Source organism: Protopterus annectens, chromosome 11.part0 (genome assembly GCF_019279795.1).
Source record: "Protopterus annectens isolate FY-2018-M chromosome 11.part0, PAN1.0, whole genome shotgun sequence".
NCBI lineage: Eukaryota > Metazoa > Chordata > Ceratodontiformes > Protopteridae > Protopterus > Protopterus annectens.
The window spans coordinates 695,618,521-695,643,362 of record NC_056745.1 but is presented as its reverse complement, the minus strand read 5'-3'; positions in this window follow the sequence as shown (position 1 = coordinate 695,643,362).

The window sequence follows — 24,842 nt, the reverse complement described above, 5'->3', positions numbered from 1 at the left end:
TATACCCTCAGGCCTGGCAAAACATAACTACAGACAAGTGGGTAAAAAGCGTGGTTACCAGAGGTTACAACATACCTTTTCTATCCCATCTCATTCCAAAGAAAAGACTCCCAGATGTACCGCCCCATCTGCGAGAGCCAGCAGCTATAGAAATTTCAAAGCTGCTAGAAAAAAGAGTCATCCAACCAGTCCCAGCGGACCAGCAAGGATTCGGGACTTACTCAAGGTTCTTTTTAGTTCCAAAGAAAACAGGGGACTGGAGGCCCATTCTGGACCTAAGCTACCTCAATACCTTCGTCAAGAAAGAAAAGTTCCGAATGGTCACGCTTCAATCGATCCTTCCATTCTTACAGAAGGACGACTGGATGTGCTCAATAGATCTGAAGGATGCGTACTACCACATCAAAATGGCCAGGGCATCCAGAGATCATTTGCGCTTCCGGCTGGGGGCCAGTCACTTTCAATTTCGAGCCCTGCCCTTTGGTCTGACCTCAGCCCCCAGAGTCTTCACCAAATGCATGGCAGTGGTAGCGTCTCACTTGAGACGCCAAGGATTCCAGGTGTTTCCGTATCTGGACGACTGGCTCCTTTCTGCCACCACCCAGCGTCAACTACTACAGGCCAGAGACTATACTCTTCAACTGTGTGTTCACCTAGGAATTTCCGTAAACTTCGGAAAATCCTTACTTCAGCCATCACAGAGTATCTTGTTCATAGGAGCGGAATTAAACACACGTCAGTTAATTCTAAGACTTCCTCCAGAAAGGATACTTTCACTTCAGACTCACATACGTCTTCTTCTCTTGTCCAGGAAATCCCCAGCAAAACTGGTACTGAAGGTTTTGGGACTCATGTCAGCTTCTCTTATTGCAATACCCTTGGGAAGGCTGCACATGAGAGTCCTACAATGGCTACTGTTTGCACAATGGTCGTTCCAACAACTACCTCTGACACACGAGATTCTTATAACGAACACATGCAAAACACACCTAAAATGGTGGCTACAAACGTGCAACCTTTCCAAGGGGAGACCATTTGTGATACCCACGCCTACAGTTACGGTGACCACGGACGCTTCCCTGATAGGGTGGGGGGGCATCTTTCAGGGACAGACAGTCCAAGGCGAATGGACCAATTTGGAGTACAATCTGCACATCAGTGTTCTAGAGTTGAGGGCAGTGTTTCTAGCGTTGCAGCACTTTGCTCCCCTTCTTCCTCTGGGAACTATTGCAGTTCAGACGGACAACATGTCGGTAGTCTGGTACATAAACAAGCAAGGGGGAACCAAGTCCTATCAGCTATGCAGAGAGGCCATGAGAATCTGGCAATGGGCGGAGTTCACGGGTCGCTTTCTAATAGCAACGCACATCCCGGGGTCATCCAACGTCATAGCCGACAGGCTGAGCAGAGCAATTCTGTTACCGCACGAGTGGTCCCTAAAACAGTCAGTTGCGAAAAAGATTTTTCGCACGTGGGGCCAGCCTTCCTGCGATCTGTTTGCGTCTCCAATGAACGCCAAATGCAGGAGCTACTTTGCCCTATTACCCCCTCCAGGGGAAGTCCCCAGGGACGCACTGATTCACGATTGGCCCCCGGGACTCCTGTACGCATTTCCTCCATTTCCCCTGATATCAAAGTTTCTCCAGAAAGCCAGAAACCTACACAGGACAATAATCCTAATTGCCCCAATTCTGGCCTCGTCAAATTTGGTTTCCCTGCCTGAAGACACACTGCATTCGGGGACCCTGGATCCTGGACCCAGAGCCAGATCTATTGACTCACTCGTCAGGGGCTCCCCATCCAGCGCTCTTGTCCCTCCATCTAACAGTTTGGCTGCTCCAATTCCCAACTTAGCCAGGTCTGATCTTCTTTCGCCCGCAGTTCAGAATATATTGGTGGCTTCTCATAAAGCTTCCACTACTAAAACATATTCTAGTAAATGGAAGCGATTTGTATTCTGGGCGAATACACAGCAATTGGATCCTTGTATAGCTCCTTTGAATAAAATATTAGAGTTTTTAACAGACTTGTTCCATCAGGGTGCTTCTCCTGCCACATTAAGAGTTCAATTGGCTGCCATTTCTAATTTCCATGTGGAAGAATGTGGGGCTCCTGTTATGGCCCACAGACTTTGTAAAGCCTTTTTAAAAGGAGTTTTTCATATTAGACCACCAATTAGATCTCCTACGTCACCTTGGAGTCTAAACTTGTTGTTATCTAAATTAATATTGGGCCCCTTTGAACCAGCCTCCACTTGCCCATTGAAATTTTTGTCTTGGAAGACTCTCTTTTGGTAGCCATTACATCCGCTAGGCGAGTATCTGAACTTCAAGCTCTCTCCATTAAGCACCCTTATTTGATCTTTCACTCTGACAGAGTTTCTCTTCGAACTAATTCATCCTTCCTCCCTAAAGTTTGTTCTATTAATAATATTAATCAGTCCATTGAATTACCCACTTTCTTCAAGAATCACTCCAACAAAATGGAGTATATGTTGCACAAATTAGATGTTCACAGACAGCTGAGGTTTTACTTGGATAGAACAAAAGATCACAGGAAAACTGATCAACTTTTTGTGGCCTTTGCTGATAACAGGAAAGGATTAGCGGTTACCAAAAGAACTCTTTCTAAGTGGTTAACGGATTGTATAATCTATGTCTATGATTCTTCAAATCAAACTCTTTTGCACAAACCCAAAGGACATTCCACAAGGTCAGTGTCTACATCCCTGGCTCATGCAGCCCGCCTACCACTAGACGCTATTTGTGCGGCTGCTACTTGGTCTAAGCCACATACATTCATTTCTCATTATAAGGTAGACAAGGTTTCTAGGGACAGGGCAACCTTTGGTTCCACTGTGCTCAAGAACGTCCTTCCGTGAGTTCCTCAGGAACAAGGAGCTAGGGACGCTACCCATGTGTAAGAACAAACGGCGAGATTGAACACTATCACATATAGAAGTTATGTCCTTACCATAACGTTCCATGTGGAGTGTTCATCTCGCCTTTGTTCTTACATTCCCACCCTTAGGAAGAACATTCACTTTTTGGTGCCTGGCCTGGGGCATTCTGTTTCTGCTTTGCAGTTGTTGTGTACATAGTTGACATGTATATATATGTGTATGTGTCTATATATATATATATATATATATATATATATATATATATATATATATAGACTCTTAGTTCTGTGCATATGTGATGTAAGCATGAGTGAGCTCTCTCTAGAGACTGGTTTGCTTGCAAACTAGATCTGAGGTAAAGGCAGAGGGGGATTGTGGGTATTAGATTGTCTCGAGCTTCTTCTCGATGCAGAGCTTGCAAGCGGCCGACACGGAGCCGAGGATCGGCTCCGAACCCATGTGTAAGAACAAAGGCGAGATGAACACTCCACATGGAACGTTATGGTAAGGACATAACTTCTATTTATGGTCTGTGTACTTTCATACCCCATTCCCCACCTCAACAACTCAATATTACAGCCTATTAACTTAAACATGCTTTTGTCTAGCCTTTCTTATCTTTTTGGACTACAGTGCCTACATTTTTAGTAGTAAACAGAAGAAAGAAAGAAAGAAAAAAGGCATCTGCTTACTTACAACAACTGTACTACTTTACTACAAAACATGCAATATAGACTGTGAAAAGTTTCAGAGAAAAGCTGATAAGAACAGCAGCTGTTTTACTGAGTTACTTTTTCCATTCTTCTTCCCCATCTCTGTCTCCTTCCAAACATTAATGACATGAAATGAGGCAAATGCTTTTCAATTCTCCACAATTTTGACGAAGTCAGCAAAAGTCCACTCTTTTCATGTTTTCCATATACAGCCATATTTTACAAATGTGATTGATGCTTCACAGTCAAACATTTATTCACTAATTAACATATTGTTGGTCATCTTCTGTTCATCTGCATCTCGCAATTTCAGTTCAATTCCAAGATACTCCTGTGCTTTTCTCTGTCTCTCAAGCATTTTCCTTTGGAACAGTGGAAAAGGTTTCACTGTCAAAGTCTGTCTACTTGCTTTATTATCAGAAGAATGACTATCAGCCCATTCTGCTTCATGGCTCACTTTTTGTTGGACAGACTTTTATATTTCCTTCTTAGTCTGTTCTGCATCAAAAAATGACTGATCCTCCAGGAGAATATTCTAAAGGCAGTTGGATGCAGCACCTTCAGTCTCACACATGCCTCTCAACATTTCCTTATTAGAATACATTTTTTCTTGTCTGTCTGGTGTACAGTAAATAATCGTTTTCCACAAATACTGTACCATCATTGTCATTTAATACTTTGCCCTTTTGCCACAGTTTTGTCAAAATCAGCTCTTTGTATAGGTTTCCATCTTTACTAATACAGGTCTTGGCTACTTTCTCATGGCTAGATTTGGAGCATACACATGGTGTGCCCTTTCAATTAACAGTTCCTGCTGCGGAATACCAGTCTAGTTGTTTATTTGTGCCTTCATAAAATTAATACAGTCTGTTCCTTCTAGTTTCAGTGGTACAGCAGAAAATCTCAGATTTTTGGTATGTGCTCTGTCCTCTAATTCTTCCATTTTTTGAAACACCTCTTCTTGAGCAGTCTCATACTCAGCCAGCCTTTTCTTAATTTCATCCTCTGATTTTTGCAGTTTTATCAACGGATCTAAATATCTGTTTAAAACTGTTTCCATTTTTTCCAGTCTTTTATTTGAGTTGTTTTACTCCATCAGTGTTTCATTTATTTAAATCAGCTGTGAGTCCATTTGACTTTTTTTGCCCTCTAGATTACTGAAGGCCATGTCTTGCATTAAAGCTGGAGCTTCAACTGCTTTTTGCGGAACAGTTGTGACATTCTTCCCAGTCAGTGTTTCTCTTCAAATTTTCCAGTTGATTTTCTTTCAGGCTGTCTGAGTTTCTTCTTTGCTGGCACCCAGGCAGTGTACTTTCTAGCCAGTAACTGAATTTAGTAAAAGTGACAAGAGTTTCTGCCCTTTTATTTGTTTCCTTTTTCACAGTGGGAGCTCAAAAGTTAAGCTGCTGATTAGTGTGCAAGCATCTTGGAAAGTAGGACAGGAAAGTTATTAATAGGTATGGGAAAAAAGTCTTTACTTCTACAACTTTGATTTTCAGAATTTTGAATTGTCAGGCTTATATGTTAAAGTTTGTGACAAATTGTGAAAGTATGAGAAACGCTTTATCTCTAGATTTTATGTCTTTTCTGCCCATTCCTTAACACATTGGCTTTGGTTCAGAGCTTAGATCTGGCTTTGGTTACTTCTAAACTTTGGATCAGGTGCTCAGGCTCCTCACCCTACCCATAATCCCTGTGTAGATAGAGCAAGTTACCTCAGATCTCATTTGTCACCATAAGTGTTTGACAGATCTTGGTGCTCAGAAACATTTAGCAAAAAATCTCTTTAAGAAGATAAGTACTTTTTTGGGGAGGGGGGGGGGTGACACCGCGGAAATACTACCAGTCCAGCTATCTGGAATTTTGTAAATAATTATATGTCACTTGAAAACTATTAATATGATTTATACAGAAATGTGACACCGACAGCCAAGCTATCATGAATTTTGTAAATAATCATATGTCATGTGTGAATAGTAGTGTGATTCATATGGTTGTCTTACAAATGTAAGAGAACTGTATGTTATGTACTGAGCTTTAAGAATGTAACCACAGTGTACCCTACTGGAAAAGAACAGAAATGTATAAAGTATATACCTGCGCAAATGTATGTTTAAATAGTAGAACCTGGAACATACACAGTTAACTTGCAAAGCTTCAAGAAAATAAGTTGGAATCAAGATTGTGCTTCTGTGCAGCAAGCCGACACAATATCTACAGCTAGATGTTTTCCTATTGTATTGAAACATAATTACTAGTTTTCAAATGTAAAAGTGTTTTTATTACTGTATGACTTCCTAGTAGCTGCATACTTCTGAGAGATATTTATTTTTGACACAGAGGTGTTAAATTCTAAGCATCTGTTTAGTTTTTTTTGAAGTCAGATGACAGTGATGTCATCCAAGCTATCCCAGCAGTAATGTTGATTATTAATTTAAGAATTCTCTCAGAGAAAGATTGTGCATTTTATATCTTGTCTTGGACCTGGAAACATCCATCATCTGCATTTGTCTTGCTCTTTTAAGTAAGTTATTTAGGGCATAGTATCTTTTAGAGATAGACAGGAATATAGTAAAGATTAGTTTAGATGTTTTCTGTATTTATTTGAGACTGTCTTGCAATGTTGTAAAATATTTCCTGTGATTCTTAACTCTATATTTGCTGTGTTGTCTGAGTATTGTCTTGTTCTTTTGTTATTTATTATTAAATATATTTAAACCTTTTAATTGTGGCTGGTTTGTTTAGAGATAATTAAGCTCTCAGAGTGCTTGCATATGTATTTGATGACACTGTACAGGCCACTCCTAAATATCCTTGAAAGTCTTGGTCACACTTACCATTTGGATAATAGTAACATTACGCAGTAGGATTGGACATCTTTTGGTAAGGGTCTTATAGTAGCTGATAAGTAAGGGTGGCTGGTGGCAGCTGGTACTACCTTATAGTCTGGGCAGAAGGGGATATAGCTAGTAAATCTGTGCCAGCCTTTCCCAGGTTTGGGAATGTGTTTTTATATCAATCAGATCTCAAAGTGTTTGTGTGTGTCAGCTACTTGGCCAGGGACACGAAGCACTGGTTGGACAGAGAGGGTGCTGGAGGTCCTAGCTTGGCCACTGGGTTGAGATCTTAACCCTATAGCTGTGTCAGTGGGGAGTCTTATTGGGGATCTGGAGAAAGAGGGAGAAACCAGCCCTAAGACTGACTGTGATCTCTGTGTGCTGTTAAGGGAAATTGTACATCACTGTGTGTGTACTTGTCATCCTGCCAATGTGTACGTCCCCCACTGATGCTAGTTGTGAGGATTGAGGCTCCTATATTACTGGGCCATTGCAGGGGGATGCAGGTGGCTAACGTTTTTATTAATCATTTGTATTTTTCTTCTCTCTGTAGCACTTTTTGTGTATTATTCCTTACCCTTTTGATCCCTTTTCTCTCTCTCCTTTCTCGTTCTGCTTTCTGGGGCTTTTGTTGAAAACAACAAAAACATAGATCTGATGTTGCCAATCTTTATTCCATTCATCACTGATGGGTTATTGGTTCCATCCTCAGAACTGAGTCACCTAATACCAAGCTCGCACCAGCCAAAAATTCTCTAGCTAAGCTTTTTACACATAATACCCTTCTCCCTGTTACCTCAGATCTTGTTTGCCGTGCAGCAGTAAAGCCGCGTTCAAGCCAGCTCTCAGCTAAGTCTGGAATATTTTTGATATATAGTGCTTATTGGAAAGTCGTGATAGTTTATCCTTCTGTTTTTTTACTCGTTTCTACCCTCCTAAAGATATCACTGTTTCTACTCTCTCTTTCAAATCTTTCCCGTCAAACTACCTGTTGGTAATCCTTGTACCATCACTGGTACACTCCCTTCTCCCTACCTGCTGTGGTAATCTTCTGCTACCATTGTTGGTATTTTCCTTCTGGTTTTTCTGCCTAACTGTTTATATAATATTAATACTGATATTTGATTTTGTTTACTTGTTTCTTTGCTGCCTTTGATAGTATTGGTATTTAACATGTCTGAAAAAAAGGGCACTTAAGGCTTCAAGCAATGTCTGAAGTGTGGGAGAACAATGCCAAATAGTGACACTCATGATGACGGTGTGTATTGTTTGGTTGTACCTCATCTCTCTGTTCAACCGCCTTGCTCTATTTGTCAGGAGTTTAGTTCCCATACGTTGAATGAAAGAAATAATAAGTTGATTCTAAGGGGCCTTTCAAAATCTCCCTTTTCAAAGGCTTTCTCTGCATTGGAGAGTTCACCCCCTCCTAGGAAAGAGAAAAAGAGGCCACATTCAGTTCCCTCCTCACCCTCTGGTGAGAAAGAGAGACAACCTAAACCCAAACTAGTGAAACTTTCCATTCTGGACCAGAAACCAGCTTCTATGACACTGATTTCGGTACAGTCTACTACAGTTTCATCGGCGCCTCCTTCAGCACCAACACCATCTACAGCACTGACTATGCCTAAATCACCGATTTTGACCTCCACACCGATCTCGGCACCGAGTCTTACTATAGTTCTACTCGCTCAGGTGGACTCTTCTTCCTTGACCATCTCAAAACTGGAGGTGGTGGTGCCGTTAGACACTCAAGCATGGACCCCATATTCCCTGTCTGTGAGCCCTTTCTTGGGGCAAGTATATAGCCCCTTCCTAGAGCATCCAGAGTCCCCATCGGGTTTATCCATGAGATCCACCAGGAGCCTCTCCGAACTAGACGTGGTGCGCCTTGTGGACCAGCTGCTGACAGCCAGGGGAATTCTTACAGGACTATATTTCCATCTTACTCTTTTCTTTCGACCTCCTTGCAGGTTTCGAAGCCCACAACACTGATGCCTCTCTCAGCACCCACAGCTTTGGAGCCAGTAGTAGATCTTACTTTGGCCCCAAAGCTGACCCCTTGGTCTTCGGCTCCTTCGGAACCAGGTTTTCCTCAGACCCAAGATTGAACTACAGGAATTTTGGCACCAAGTTCAGTGCCAACCCTGTCTATGGTGCTGTCCACGGCGCCAGTAGCCCTGTTGGTACTGATCCCACTTGAGACTCCATTCTTGGGCGCAAACTCAATGGAGCGGGGTATGACCCCGGTTCTGAGGTTGTCCTTCTCAGTTCTGGGCTCCCACCCCTCTTCTGGTGGCCCTGGATTCCAGGCAATGGAGAGGGCCCTAGCCTGTGTAGGCAAGCCTGCAGTGTTGGATCCCCAACCGCGTCCTCCCTCTGAGCTGCAACTGTCAAGGTCACCGTCCCATGACATCGAGCACGAGAGCCCCAGGAGACCCTATTGCAGGGTGCCCTTTCCTCCGGGTCCTCGTCAGAAGCTTCTGCTAAGGAAGTTCCAAGGAAGAAATCATGCAAGAGGAAGCACATTGACTCCCCTGCAGAGTCCCTTGCAAAAGATACGGATTACGATGAAGGGGAAAGAGTCCCCACGATCACCCCCTGAAGATGTTTCTTTTGGAGATATCCTTCAGATATTGAAACAGAGGGGTGATTGGAAGCCCAAAAATCCTTCCTCCGAGGAATCCATTCTCCTGCAGGCTTTTCGTGCTCGACCATCTGCCTCTTGGGTGATCCCACCTGCAGACGAGCTAGTTCAGTTTCTGGTGCAGTGTGCCTGGAGGATCCCTGAATCTGTTGAGGCAAGCCCACGGAGACCAGACATGATGCTGTCTTCCCCCTGAAGAAAACCCACATTGGTTTAAAGGTTTACCAGTAGATGTGATGGTGGTGGCGGTGGCCACAACAAAAGAGCTCGCTGAGGAGAGCCACACTGTTCACTCACCTAACAGAGAGTCCCAAGCGGTTGACAGACTGGGGAAGCGAGTGTTTGCTTCATCAACCTTTGCAATTCGGTCCTTCAACTATCTGGCACATTTCACCAGACACCAGAGAGACCTAATCTCCAAACTCTCTGGTATTCTACCAGGATAGGTGTCAGATGAGGTAAATGACAAGGTAGCCTTGTAGCTAGCAACCCTGGAATCAATATCAAATTTATCCATGAGTTTAATTTCACATGCAACTGAAGGGGTAGCAAGAGCTGCAGGTTCAGGAGTAGTTATGCGACGTCACACCTGGATGCATTTTTGTGACTTCATGGATCCTTTTAAGTCTTTCTTCCTTAATGCTCAAGTGGATGTTTTGCCCTAAAGTGAAGGACACGCTAGCCAGGTGTGAGTAGGACAGCAAGACCCTATCTGCTGTTGATGTATGTTTTTCCACTCCTCAGTGCTCCTTTTCCAGGAACCAGAGAAGTGGGAAATTGTGGCACAAAAAGTCTCAGGGTCCTTTTCGTGACAAACATGGCAAGTTCACTCCCAGAGGCAGAGGGGTAAACTCTTCTGGAAGACACCTCTACAGAGGCAGAGGGGTTCCATGTAATCAGGGTTCCAGAGAATCATTCTCTGGACAACCCTACCAGTGCTACTGAAGAGCGGCCCGATTGCTTTCCTCTGGAACCAGTCGGGGTACGTCTTTCTCTGCACCTCAGTGGCTGGCTATAATTTCCATAAATTCTTGGGTGCAGAAGATAATAACCAGAGGTTACCAAATTCCATTTGATTTTTACCCGAAGCCACCAAAACAAATTCCCGATGTTCCACCCAGTCTAAGGGAAGAAGCAGCTCTACAGATAGAAAAGCTGTATCAAAAAAGAGTCCTGCAAAAAGTCCCACCAGCCCAGATCAAATCCAGATTCTACTCCAGATTCTTTTTGGTGCCATAAAAGACAGGGGACTGGAGACCAATTTTGGACCTCATCAGTTTAAACAAGTTTGTCACCCAGACAAAATTCCGGATGGTTACAGTTCAGTCCATCCTCCTCTTTTTGGAGGAAGGTGATTGGATGTGCTCAATAGACCTTCAGGATGCGTATTACCACATCAAAATGGACAAATGCTCCAGAAAGTTCCTTCACTTCTGACTGGGAACCAATCATTACCAATTCCACGCTCTGTCCCTCGGACTCTCTACAGCCCCCAGAGTGTTCACCAAATGCATGGCAGTAGTGACAGCTCACTTTAGACTACAAGGATTCCAGGTGTTTCCATACTTAGATGATTGGATGATTGGCTTCTTACCACCCCACCAAGCACCTACTGGTAAAAGCCTTGTAATACACCTTCTCTTTGGCAAATCTTCTGGGAATCTACATAAACTGAGAGAAACCCAATCTGACTCCAACCCGATCTTTGGAATTTGTAGGGTTGATTTTCAATACCCGTTTTTGCTTAATCTCTCTCCCAGATCACAGGGTATGAAGACTAAGGATCCAGCTCCGAGTGATACTCTGCCACGACATGGTTTCAGCTTGAGAAGTCTTGCAGCTGTTATGTTCAATGGCAGCATCAAAATCAATAGTACCCCTTACAAGGCCTCACATGAGACTCCTACAATGGCTTTTGTTAACCCAATGGTATCCAAACTGTCACCCTTTGTCCTTCCAGATTCGAATAGCAAATCGATGCAAGCAAGACCTAACTTGGTGGATGAAGTCAGAGACAGAGCCGACCCATCATCCTCTCTCTGCCCAGTGCCACTGTGACCATGGACGCTTCCCTGATAGGGTGTGGGGGGCATTTTCAGGGAATGACAGTCCAAGGCAGATGGTCCAATATAGAGGCCAATCTACATATAAACATTCTAGAACTGAGGGCAGTGATTTTGGCATTGCAAGCATTCCAGTCTGCCCTTCCTTCGGGAACAATTGCTATCCAGTCGGACAACATGTCAGTAGTTTGGTATATCAACAAACAAAGAGGAATCAAGTCCTACCCTCTATGTCAAGAGGCCGTGAAAGTTTGGCAGTGGACTAGAGCTTCCAACCGCTTTTTGATAGCAATGCATATTCCAGGGAATTTCAACGTGATTGCAGACAAGTTGAGCAGATGCATTCTCCTGCCTCACAAGTGGTCCCTCAACTCCAACATAGCGACAAAGATTTTCAGCCATTGGGACCAGCCTTGCTGTGACCTGTTCACCTCCTGGTCTAACCACAAATGCAGCAACTACTTTGCCCTAATTCCCCCGCAGAGGGAGTCCCCGAGGGATGCTCTAATCCACAATTGGCCCACGGGACTGCTATATGCTTATCCCCCCCCCCATCCCTCTAATCCCTCAATTTGTGAAGAAAGCTCTTCGGTTGAAAAGCAAAGTGATCCTCATAACACCTTATTGGCCTCGACAAGTATGGTTCCACTTTCTCCAGTCTCGTCTTACTTCGACGACCGTGGATCCTGGATCCAACTCCAGATCTGATTTCTCACCTCCAAGGGTTGAGCCACCCAAACTTGACCAGTCTCAAGCTCACAGCTTGGCTTCTCCACTTCCAATGATTGCCAGGCATTGTAATCTTTCATCTCCAGTACATGACATTATCCTGGCTTTGCATAAACCATCCACCAGGAAACTTTGTGCTGACAAATGGCAAAGATTTTCAGTTTGGTCTAGACAAAGCAAACTAGATCCATACTCAGCACTGGTCTCTGCCATACTACAGTACTTATCAAACTTCTTTGAGGAGGGTGCTGCAGCATCAACTATACGAGTTCATTTAGCTGCCATTTCAAACTTTCATAATGGTTTTGGTGACTCCTCCTTAATTTCACATTGCCTAAGCAAAACCTTTTTGAAAGGAGTCTTATCACTGCAGACCTCCAATTAGGCAGCCTATAGAACCATGGAGTCTCACACTAGTCTTACAAAATTTTTAACACGGCCTCCTTTTGAGCCTGCAGCCACTTGTGACATCATGTTTCTGTCCTGGAAATTTTTGCTGGTGGCCATTACATCGGCCAGATGCATTTCCGAGCTCCATGCTCTATGCATGAAGCGTCCTTATTTGATTTTCCATAAGGATAGAGTATCACTATGGACCAATCCTTCCTTCCTTCCCAAAGTAATTTCTGAGTTCTGTAGTAATCAGATGATTGTCCTACCAGTTTTCTTTCCTAAATTTTCGAACAAAGGACAATATTGTTAACACTTACTTGATGTTTACAGACAACTGAGATTTTACTTAGGACAAAAACAATCCGCAAATCAGACCAGTTATTTATATCTTTCTCTGGTCCTAAAAGGGGAAAGTCACTTATCTAAATGGCTTAGAGACTGTATAATTTTCATTTATCATCACGAGAGAAAGTCTGCACCAAAGAAAATCAAAGCTCACTCCACTAGATCAGTGGCAACTTCTATTGCATTCCACTCTATAGAGTTTCTATGGACGACATCTGTGCAGCAGCTAAATGGGCTGCTACTCATACCGTTATCACTCACTACAAATTGGATCTGGTCTCCAGGGGAAGAGCTTCATTTGCCTCAGTGGTGCTCAGGAATATTCTTCCATGAGGGCCGCCCAAGTGAGATAGGGTAGCTGGGCACTCTGTCCCATCAGTGATAACTGGAATGAAGATTAACAACATGAGATAAAGAAGTTATGTCGTACCATAGCATTCCATCTGTGTTGTTAATCTTCATCCATTCATCACGCCCCATCCTCCTTCCCCTTCCTAGTGGCTCCTGGGGGTACTTTGGGTCCAACTCCTGAATTAGGGTTCTTGCTCTGAGACGGCCTTTGCTTTACTGTGTTTGGACAAACTCGATCTGAGGTAACAAGGAGAAGGGTATTACGGGTAAAAGCTTAGCTCAAGAGTTTTTGGCTGGCGCAAGCTTGGTATAAGGCCGACTCGGTTCCGAGGATGGAGCTGATAATCTATCAGTGATGAATGGATGAAGATCAACAACACAGATGGAATGTTATGGTAAGACATAACTTCTTTTTTTTTTCTTCCTTTAGGGTTATTTTCCTTAAGGGTTACCTTGTTTATTGGTATCGTTTGCCTCTCTCTTTCTCTCTTGCATGAGGATGACAGATAACTCCTCTGGATTCAGCAAATTCTTAGCTTGTTCTCCCAAATTACCAAATTTGGTGACGCACAATAAGTGTGTATATTGCTTAGAGCCTTTGCACTTGGAAATCTGCTCTGTGAAGCCTTTCAACAATGAGCAATTAAAGAAAGATGGCGTAAACTCATTCTAAAGGGGCTCCTTCAACTTACCACAGGGGGAAAAACCCCTTCTAGATCGAAAAGGTGTCTGATAAACCCAAAGAAAAGCAAAGGGAGTTAGAAAAAGAAAAACAGAGGTCAAAATCAGTGAAAATGAGATCTCTGGCTCTGACACCTTTGTCGGCTCTGGTGCCTAGGATTTTTAGACCGTCTGAGCCAATGCTCTTTTTAGCTCCAATAGTTATTGGATCCCATACATCTCCTAGATTTTCTCCAGATCCTATCTCTGCTAAACTCTGGTCTCCAGTTTTTCAGGGTAGATCCAATTATTTCCTCCAGACCAGAAAAAATGAACACTGTAACAGAAAGTATAAACAAGCTGGATGCAACATAACTCTCCCTTTTCAGTATGACAGTCAGGCAAAATAATAAAACACCCAAATGGCTAAATGAAACAAGGCAAATTCCGGATAACTATTTTATTGAGCGATTTTGTCTCTTTCAGTAAAGAAACTTCAGCAGAGTAAAATCCTTGCTAAAACAACTTCAAAAACCCCTCCAATTTTCCTTCCACCAATGAAATTGAATTCATAGAAAATGTCACTATTTAAAGAAACAACAAACTTTAAAATACAAATGTAAAACTGAAAGTAAGTGAAACGCGTTACACTAAAATGTTATTAAATAATTAAATATTCCACTTATAACCATTTTGAAAATTCAGAACAATTAATAAATCCATGATCTTGTAATAAACACTAAATAAATAGGTATACACATAAACAAAAATGTTATAGTTCATACTAAAATTTACTATACCTCCAAATGCCTCAATTTCAATAAACAATTAATTGACCAAGCCTCATTAATGCCAGGAAATCTCATAGCATCAAGTTTCAACTGCCATTTTAATTCACATTTATTAAGGTGCTCATGTATTACTATGCCTCTTTGATCTTTAACTACTTGTTCAAGGACACTAAATTTGAAAAAAAAATGAGATGGTAAATCCATTATATGCCTAGCTAGTGCATTTTTGGCATTGTTCTTCCTAATGTCCAATAGGTGCTTCTAAACACTTTCTTTCAGCTTCCTACTGATCTTACCTGCATAGAAAGCTGTACATTTTGTGCAAATAGCTATATATGTAACCTGAGGATTCATAAGTAACATGATCCTTTAATTTAATCTTAACACTATTTACTAAGTTGCTGGTAGTGAGCATATAAAGACATTAATTACAGTGACCACACTTAAACATGCCCCTAATTCTAACAGTGTCCTGGACTTTCATTTCTACTAAATTCTTAACCAATCTGTCTTTCATAAATACTACAGTTGGACCGACCTCCACTAAATTTAATATTTTACTGTCACATGAGAATGTAGTAATTTTTTCTTCAAGTAATTACACATGTAATTGCTGTCTAAAGTGAATGTAGTAATAAATAATTTATTTTTGTTATTTTTTACGAATTTCCTATTGGTCGAACCAAAAAAAGGTTCCACGACCAAGGTCATATTATTGGGTTCTGATGTCTTTGTTCTCTTGTCCATCAATAACGGCCTATAAAATCCATGCATCCTTTTAAATATTATCTCATCCGAAATATTTGGAAGGAATGCCTCTTGGTATCCTACCCTTTCAAACATACTAATTACTACTTCACATCCTTTAATGAAGGCTGTGTTATCCAAATCCATCCTAGCTAATCTAACTTGTTGACCCTTTACCACAGCCTTTTTCTCATGATGAGGGTGCCAAGTTTGAAAATGTAAATATGTATTTGCAAAAGTTTCCTTCATGTCAATATTACATTAAAAACAACTCAACTCTCTAGTTTTAATCAAATTTATATCAAGGAAGGCAATGCTATCTGGTCCGACTGAATGGTAGAAACTCAAAAAAATCTGTTGTATATTTAATATAATCTATAAACGCTCTCAACTGTAACTCCGTATCTGTCCATAATATAAATATTTCACCCAGAAAATGGGTATAATAAGACCGGGATGTTACAGAAGAACTATGAAAAATTAACTTGGCTTTCCATTGTGACATAAAATGATTGACAAAGCTGGGGGTACATGCTGCCCCCATGGCAACGCCTTTACTTTGCCTAAAATATTGACCATCAAAAATATGAAGTTGTTTGATAATTCTAAATCCATGAAAGCAATCACAGTATTAACTCTGTCCTCATTCAGAATATTAAGGTTGAACAATAACTCCTCCAGCCATAATAAATCTTCTTTGTGTGGTATCACAGAATATAAATTTACCACATCAGTAGTAAAAAAAAAAAATGCAATTTTCCTTAAATTCTAAATCATTAATCTTAGCTAAAAATTGCCAGGAATCCTTACATATTTTGGGCAATGATTCGACACATCATTTTAATTCATAATAGAGAAATATATCTATGAAGTATGTGTTTGACCTATTGGTATCAACAGCCAGTCTGAAGGGTGGGTCTACTAAGCCTTTGTGAATTTTTGAGATACCAAAAATACCAGCAATAACTAGCTGCTCATTAACCATAAATTCGTACTCCCTTTGGCTTAGGTGACCTTATGTGAGCATGTCATGTAATGCTATATCTATCTTAGCAAAGGCTATGTTCATCTCATTACAAGATACTTCATCATATGTACAGTAAACTGTCAGTTAACCAGAACTCAAGCAACCACCATGCCCAAGCAACCAGCAAAAACAATAGAAGAAATACAGTACAGTTTTCATGTGTTGCACTTTGTTTTCCACCCGATGAAACATACCGTACATTTTTAGAGTTTTAGACTTTTAAAAAGGAAGATAGGACTTCCCTCTTTCCCCAACCTGAAAACAAGTCAAACCAAGTAAATAGCATAGGGCAAAGTATTAGTCAGGCCTATTTTAATAGTAACTCTCAAGCAACCAGAAACTACAGTTATCTGGCATCTACCAATTCCCATTGGTGCTGGTTAACTGAGAGTTTACTGTATCTGATAACACAGAATTGATGTTAAAACAATAATCATCAGTATTCTTAACAACCAACCACCCCCCTTATCAGGTTTCATTATCCTGATCTTCTGTTATTTGTTTCAGTAAAAACATTTATTTTCTAGTTAAATTGAAGTATTTTCTGCTCTGCTTTCTAGCCAAAATATTCATAAAGTCTAGTTCGAACAACTTTTTGAATATATCCACCAGTGGATGGGGGGGGGGGGTGTTGAATGGACCAGCCCTATGCAAATAATGGTCATTGTTATGACCCACATTGGTGTTAAATCATAAAGCTAAATTTAACTTACAAGTATGCATTTCAGCTGAAACAAAACTCAGATCTTTAGCGAGTACATCAGCGTGTAACACATATATAGGCTTACTGGAGTAATTATATACAGTAAAATCCTTCAAACTGTTATGACTTGTGATGTATTAGAGGTATAGCCATATACCATGTCAACCATAGAAACACTAGTACCAAATGTACATATAGCTCTGCAAACATCTCAGCTTACAATGAACGATTATTTACCAAATGAAAACTTTTCATTACATTCAGTGCCCTCTTATTTACTTGCTTATGTAAAAATATTAGATTAAGCCAAAGGCCTTAATTCAGGCATTCACCTATGAAAAACTAAGAGAAAATATCAGTTCTACATATATTATAATCTGTACACTGTTACAACCCATACCCACCTCAGCAACTCAAGAATATATCATATAAACTTAAACATGCTTTTGTCAAGCAGGTTTTTTTTTTTTCTTTTTACATTGTAATGTCTGCATTTCTTAAAACTATGAAAGGTTAAAAGGCACTTGTTAGTAACATTATCATGTAAAATGTTGTTGTTTGTCTTTCGGCTTTTCCCGGTTAGGGGTCGCCACAGCGGAACTCCAGTCCGCTAATGATTGGCAGTAGATTTTCATGAACGCCAAAGTGCCAGCTCGACGTTCAACTTTCAACTAAGGCACGCCCATTCACGCATGTCTTTCGAACGCCCACCCAACCACGGGGAGGGCATGCAGACTCCACACAGAAGGCACTCACCGCACTCCAGCCGAGAATCGAATGGGAGAACCTCTTGCTGTGAGACAACAACGGTACCGCAGCACCAGCGTACAGTAATAACTACAAATAATTTACTTTGACATGCAGTTTGTATCATGAAATGTGCCACACAAACTCTAACAAAAAACCTCCTTACCTAATTTTTCACAAAGACAGATTGTCCCTGAAAACCAGCCCCTGTATTCTTTCTAATGTGGCTTATTAATCAGTCCGTAAATCTTGTGGTGTGCTCAAATTTTTCAAACAAGGGTGCATATACTTTGCATTTGCTATATGCTCATTGTCAGTTACATATTTATTTACACTGGACAAAACCTTTTAGGAAATCTGATTCGTTATTTGTGTCCTACCCTACTGCTGAATTGGGAAATGCAGTGTGAAAAGTCACCCTCTTGTGGTGGTTGTCACAGTGCATTTCATTTGGGTATCAAGAAAGAGAACTGCCACTTCTTTCAACCCCAAAGGCCCATTCCACTAGATCTGTGGCTTTGTCTACAGCCTTCTCTAGTGTACCAGTTGATGAGAGATGGGCTTGCTTACCTTCATCTCACAGTGTAAATTGGATATGCAGTCCAGATTTAGAGCCTCCTTTGGTTCAGCTAGTTGGGGACTCTGTCTTATACATCATGGAATGGACAGAAAAGCATCAGATACAAAAGTTATGTACTCACCGTAACAATAGATCTGTGTTGTCGGTTTCTGTCCTTTCTCAACTACCCTGCCACTATCCCCCTCATTATATTTTGTATGCACAGTTGTTTTTATCATGTTTTAATTCTGAGATGACTGTAGCTGACCTTGTCTTGGCTCTTGAAGGTCTCTCCTTTCACTTTTCCTCTCCTTTCAGAGGTTGGCAGCTTTTAAGTCAGATAAGTTTTATGGCTGCTAACACCTCCATGTTTTTAATTTTTAAAATTTTTTATTGTTGGCGAGTAAACCCAATCTGAGGTGTGTCACTGTCTACATAGAGATTATGGGTATGGGGAGGAGCCTGAGTACCAAATCCAGAGCTCAGAAGTGGATGTTGCCTGATCTGAGGTTGCATCTGATTTCTATACTTTGAGGAAGGATGGAAACAGATAACATTGTATCTGATGTTGTCAATTTTCATTCATTCCTCAACTAATGGGTTCAAATCCGATCCTCCGATCAGACGGCCATTATGCTAGCTCGTGGCCTCCAGCAAACTCTTGTGCTCCTTCCCTACCCACCGTGCACCACCCCTAACATCTGTCAGATCTCGTTTGCTGCATTAGCATCTAGATATGGTCTCCTTCAGCTATTGTGTTTACAGTGGGAGATTGTCCTTTTTTGATATTTCCTTTCTAAAAAAATCCTTATATTTGAGTATTTCTTTAATTTTTAATTTTTAAGCTTTAATTTTAAGTTGTTAATACTGTCCTTTTTCATACACTTTTAAGTGTAAGCTTTCTTTCATTACCATAGTTGGTATTTTTGCTCTATCTACAAGATTATTGTAGTTGTTTAATACCATTTGTGACAGAGAGATACTGCCAACACAGCTATCTGGAATTTTGTAAATAAATATATGTCATTTGTGAATATCAACATGATTCATATAAGATATTTGTGTTACAACTGTATTAGAACTATATGTCATGTGTATATCGAACTTGTTTGCACAGACATGTGTTGAAAAGGTATTTGCAAAAAGCTTATGTTTAAAATGTATCCACAATGTGTCCTGGAAGAGAACAGAGATGTACCTACACTATTGTAACTGTTTAAATGTATCTATTTTAACAGTGGAAACTGGAATACAGGAGTTTAACTTCAGAAAAAAATAGCTGAAATTAAATTACTTTATGGCAGCTAGAGACAGAATGCCTGTAATGGGGAGTTTTCTGTATTGTCTTTAATGTGAAATAATTACTAGTTTTCAGTGTGAAGGAATGCAATTGCTTTTTTATGACTTCCAGCATCTGACAAAGATCTGAGGTGTATGTATTTTCACAGGTAGATGCTAAATACTGCTAGCTTCCAACAATGGGAGTTTCACCTGGGATAGAGTCAGATGACAAGACATGATGTCATTCTGGAAGCTATCCCAGCAGTAATATTTGAGATATTAATTTGAGAGGTCTCTTAGAGAGACAGAGCAAACTGTATTCTGTCTTTGACTTAACAACTAGAAGATAAATTCACCACATCTGCCTTGCTCTTAAGTAAGTTAACTAGAGTATAGTAATTCTCTTAGTTTCAGTCAGAAATATAGTGAACCATAATTTAGGTGTTTTTCTCTATTTATTTATTTGAGACTATCCTGCAATGTTGTTATAAATATTTCCTGTGGGTTTGAACTGTGAATATATATTGAGTAATTTCTTATTATTTATTATTAAATATATTTAAACCTTTCATTGTGGCTGATCTTTTTGAGACATGTTTAAGTTTTGAGAGTACTTGCATATTTATTTGATGACACTGTGGGCCATTCCTAATAGCCTTGCTGTTGGTTAAACTACCATTTGTATTAATGTTAATATTACACTGTAAGCTTGGCCGCCCTTTGTTAAGGGCCTTAAAGTAGTTGAAAAGAGTTAGCTGGTGGGTGAGTTTGGGCAAAAGCGGGCAAAGCTAGTAAACCTGTGCCAGCCTTTCCCAGGTGTGTGTGTGTGTGTGTGTGTGTGTGTGTGTGTGTGTGTGTGTGTGTGTGTGTGTGTGTGTGTGTGTAAATCAAACCTCAAAGAGCGTATGTGTCAGCTACATGAGCAGGGACACGAACCACTGGTTGGAAAGAGAGGGTGCCGGTGGTCTTGGCTTGGCCACTTAGCTGAGATCGCATCTCTATAGCTGTACCAGTGGGGAGTTTTATTGGGGATATGGAGAAATAGGGAGAAACCAGCCCTGGACGGACTTTGGTTTCTGTGTGCTCGTAAGGGAAATTTCACTTGATGCAGAGAGCTGCATCTGGTAATACCGTTTCTGCACTTGTCATCTTCCCAGTGTACATCCCCCACTGTTGTCAGTGGTGAGGATTGAGACTCCTTGATTACTGGCCCAGTGGTGGGTTGTCACACCATTGTTTCTATTTTACTTTTCCTCTTCTTTCAGTTTAAATAAGAAAAAAAAAATGAGTTTAGTTGATTCTCTTGTTAAAATAATTTTTTCTTTAAAAATGTCTGAAAAAGGTCCAACAGGATTTAAAAAAATGTGATAAGTGTGGGCACAAGTTGCCTTATTCTGATGAGCACAATGTTTGTGTGTGTTGCTTGGATCCGGATCATCTAAATCAGGGCTACAGTATCTGTTGTGGGTTCAACCCCCAAACACAAGCTGACAGTAAGAATAAATTGATTTTAAAAGGCTTATTGCCAACTTCCTTTTCCGAAGCCATTACTGGAATTCAATCCCTCAAATAGAAATCTAGAGACCCTACAAAAAGTTGCAAGTCTTTTGAGCCTCCAGCATCTTCTTCATCATAACCTAGAAAGAGGAAAGAGAAACTGGATCTGAAATTACTTATGATCTGCCCCTCATCAAATATGATCAAGCCTGTTCCAGATCCTACACCCTTGGATACGAAACCTTTACAAAGGACAACATATTGTCCTAGATCCAGTCCCATCCAGAATGCCCTCTCTCTTTTTAGAGAGGTGCTCCAAATTACCATCCCTAGTATCTTCTCACTCCTGCAGGAGTCCCACGGAAGCAAATGTGAAGAGTATGATGAGAAAATTCTTCATGGAGCAAGTTCAGATGTGAGTTCTTATGTTTCATACCCCTTCGGGTTAGGAAGTCCAATCGTCTACTACCTCACCCATTACAGCTCATTCTCTAATCCAACTTATTGTTTTATAGTCTTTGCATCCTAGCGTTTTTGGGTCCATCTGGTTTGGATCCGAAGAAAGCAATGTCTTTGGAACTGAATACTGCTCCAGGTGCACTGGCTCCAACATCCTTGTAGCAGGATGACTCTTAGAGCTGAAGCATCCCTGCCAGATCTGGGACGTTGGCGTCAACTCTGAGGTTTTCAGAGCAGTCTCTTCCTCTTGGAGCCTCAACACTGGACAGCTCAGCTCCAACATGGGTGGATTGGTTCTCAAGGTGGAGGGAGGTGACGAGGCAGAAACTCACTTTCTCAGCTCCGTTGTCTTCCTTCTTCCTGAAGTGATCTGCCTTTCAGGTTGTGAAAAGAGTGTTCTCTGCTCTGACAGGTCAAATGGGTCCTTCGCCCTTGCATCCACCCTCTACCTCTCAGATGAGTTTGCACCGTGATCCTCAACATTCTACCCCACAGGGTACCCGGCAGGGTATCCTAATCTTTTGTGATACTTTGCCGGACCACTGTACTAAGAAGTCCCTAGGAAGAGAAAGTACAAAAGGAGGCACTTAGACTCTCCTCAAGAGTCAGTCACTGAGGATACTGATTTCGATGAAGGAGATGGGTCTCCAAAATCACCAACCGATGATGTCTCATTTGGAGACCATCTTGAGGTTCTTAAGTAGAAGGGTGGCTGATCTTCCCAAGACCCTTCTCCGGAGGAATCAGTATTTCTGGAAGCCTTTGGGACTGGCCCATCTACCTTCTGGGTTACTCCACCTGCCGATGAGCTCATTGATTTGATCTCTAGGCAGGAGTGGAAGGAGCCTGATAAGATTGAGCCAATCCTCAAGGTACCAGACCAGATTCTGGTTCCACCAGTAGGCAGGAGATTTTGGGGTAAAGGGGTGCCAGTAGATGCCATGGTCATGGCAGCAGCTATAAAAAAGGAACTCGCGAAATGGAGTTCCACTTTCTATTCTCTTAATAGGGAGTCTAGGTTGATAGACAGATTTGGGAAGCATGTTCATGCTTCAGCTACTTTTGCATTCAAGTCACTGAATTATTTGGCACATTTTACGTGGCTTCAAAGTGATTTTAAAGAGCTGTCAAAATCTCTTTCTGGAACCGAAACTGCTGAGGCTTAATCTTCAGTAGTTTCTCAGATGGATACCTTACAACCTATATCCAATTCTTCCATGAGGCTTATCTGGCATGCTGCAAAAGGAACTTCAAGGGCCGTGGGTTCAGGTATTTTCATCAGAAGGCATAACTGGATGCACCTGTGTTATTTTGCAGAGCTTATCAAGTCCCCGTTCATAACCCAGCCACTGGGGATGCACAAGCCAGTGCATTTCTTTGTGCCGGTCCCATGCCTGGATAAATGGGGAGGGTTGCATCAGGAAGGGCATCTGGCATAAAATTTTACCAAATCATACATGTGGACAACAGTACAGATATACATACCGAATTGGTCGAGGCCCGGGTTAACAACGACTGCCACCAGTACTGTTGGCCAACAGGGTGCTGGCAGAAATTGGGCTACTGTTGGCCGAAGGAGAAGAAGAGGGGGAAGGCATGCCCAAAGGCAGGTAAAGGCTAGGACTGTGATAGTGAGGGTCAGAACTTTGAATGTTGACAGTATGACTGGTATAGGGAGAGAGCTAGCTGATGTGATGGACAGAAGGAAAGTTGGTATATTGTGTGTGTAAGAGACCAGATGGAAGGGGAGCAAGGCTAGGTATATCGGAGGCGGGTTCAAATTGTTTTATCATAGTGTGGATGGGAGGAGAAATGGCGTAGGGGTTATGCTGAAGGAACAGTATGCTAAGAGTGTTTTGGAGGTGAAAAGAGTGCCGGATAGAGTAATGTTTATGAAGGTGGAAATTGATGGTGTAATGATGAATGTTGTTAGTGCATATGTTCCACAAGTTGGGTGTGCGATGGATGAGAAAGAAAAATTTTGGAGTGAGTTGGATGAAGTGGTGATGAGTGTACACAAGGGTGAGAGACTGGTGATTGGAGCAGATTTCAATGGGCATGTTGGTGAAGGGAACAGAGGGGATGAGGAAGTGATGGGTAGGTATGGTGTTAAGAAAAGGAATGCAGAATGTCAGATTGTAGTGAATTTTGTGAAAAGGATGGACATGGCTGTGGTGAATACGTATTTTAACAAGACGGAGGAGCACAAGGTGACATACAAGAGTGGAGGAAGATGCACACAGGTGGATTATATCTTATGTAGAAGGGCCAGTCTGAAGGAGATTGGAGACTGTAAAGTGGTGGCAGGGGAAAGTGTAGTTAGGCAGCATAGGATGGTGGTTTGTAGGATAACATTGGTGATCAAGAAGAGGAGGAGGATTGTGAGGGCAGTACCAAGGATCAAATGGTGGAAATTGAGAAAGGGTAATTGTGAGGTGGAGTTCAGGGAAGAGTTAAGACAGGCACTGGGTGGCAGTGAAGAGTTACCGAATAGCTGGGTAACTGCAGCAGAGCTAGTAAGGGAGATGGCTAGAAAGGTGCTGGGTGTGACATCTGGAAAGAGGAAGGAGGACAAGGAGACCTGGTGCTGGAATGAACAAGTACAGGAGAGTATACAGAGAAAGAGATTGGCGAAGAAGAAGTGGGATTGTCAGAGAGATTAAGAAAGTAGACAAGAGTATAAGGAGATGAGGTGCATGGCAAAGAGAGAGGTGGTGAAGACTAAGGATAAGGCGTATGAAGAGTTGTATGAAACGTTGGACACTAAAGAGGGAGAAAAGGACCTATACCAATTGGTTAGACAGGGGGACCGAGCTAGTAAAGATGTGTGGCAGGTAAGGGTGAGAAAGGATAATGAGGGAAACATACAAGCGAGTAGTGTGTGTTGAGCAGATGGAAAGAGTACTTTGAGGGGCTGATGAATGAAGAGAATGAGAGGGAGAGAAGGTTGGATGATGTGTGGATAGTGAATCATGAAATGCAGTGAATTAGCAAAGAAGAAGTAAGGATCGCTATGAAGAGGATGTAGAATGGAAAGGCTGTTGGTCCAGATGACATACCTATGGAAGCATGGAGGTGTTTAGGTGAAATGGCAGTGGAGTTTTTAACTAGATTGTTTAATGAAATATTGGAAAGTGAGAGGATGCCTGAGGAATGGAGAAAGTGTTTTGGAACCGTTTTTTTAAGAATAATGGTGATGTGCAGAGCTGTAGTAACTACAGAGGGATTAAATTGATCAGTCACAGCATGAAGTTATGGGAAAGAGTAGTGGAAGCTAGGTTAAGAAGGGAGGTGATGATTAGTGATCAGCAGTATGGTTTCATGCCAGGAAAGAGCACTACAAATGCAATGTTTGCTCTGAGAGTGTTGATGGAGAAGTACAGAGAAGGTCAGG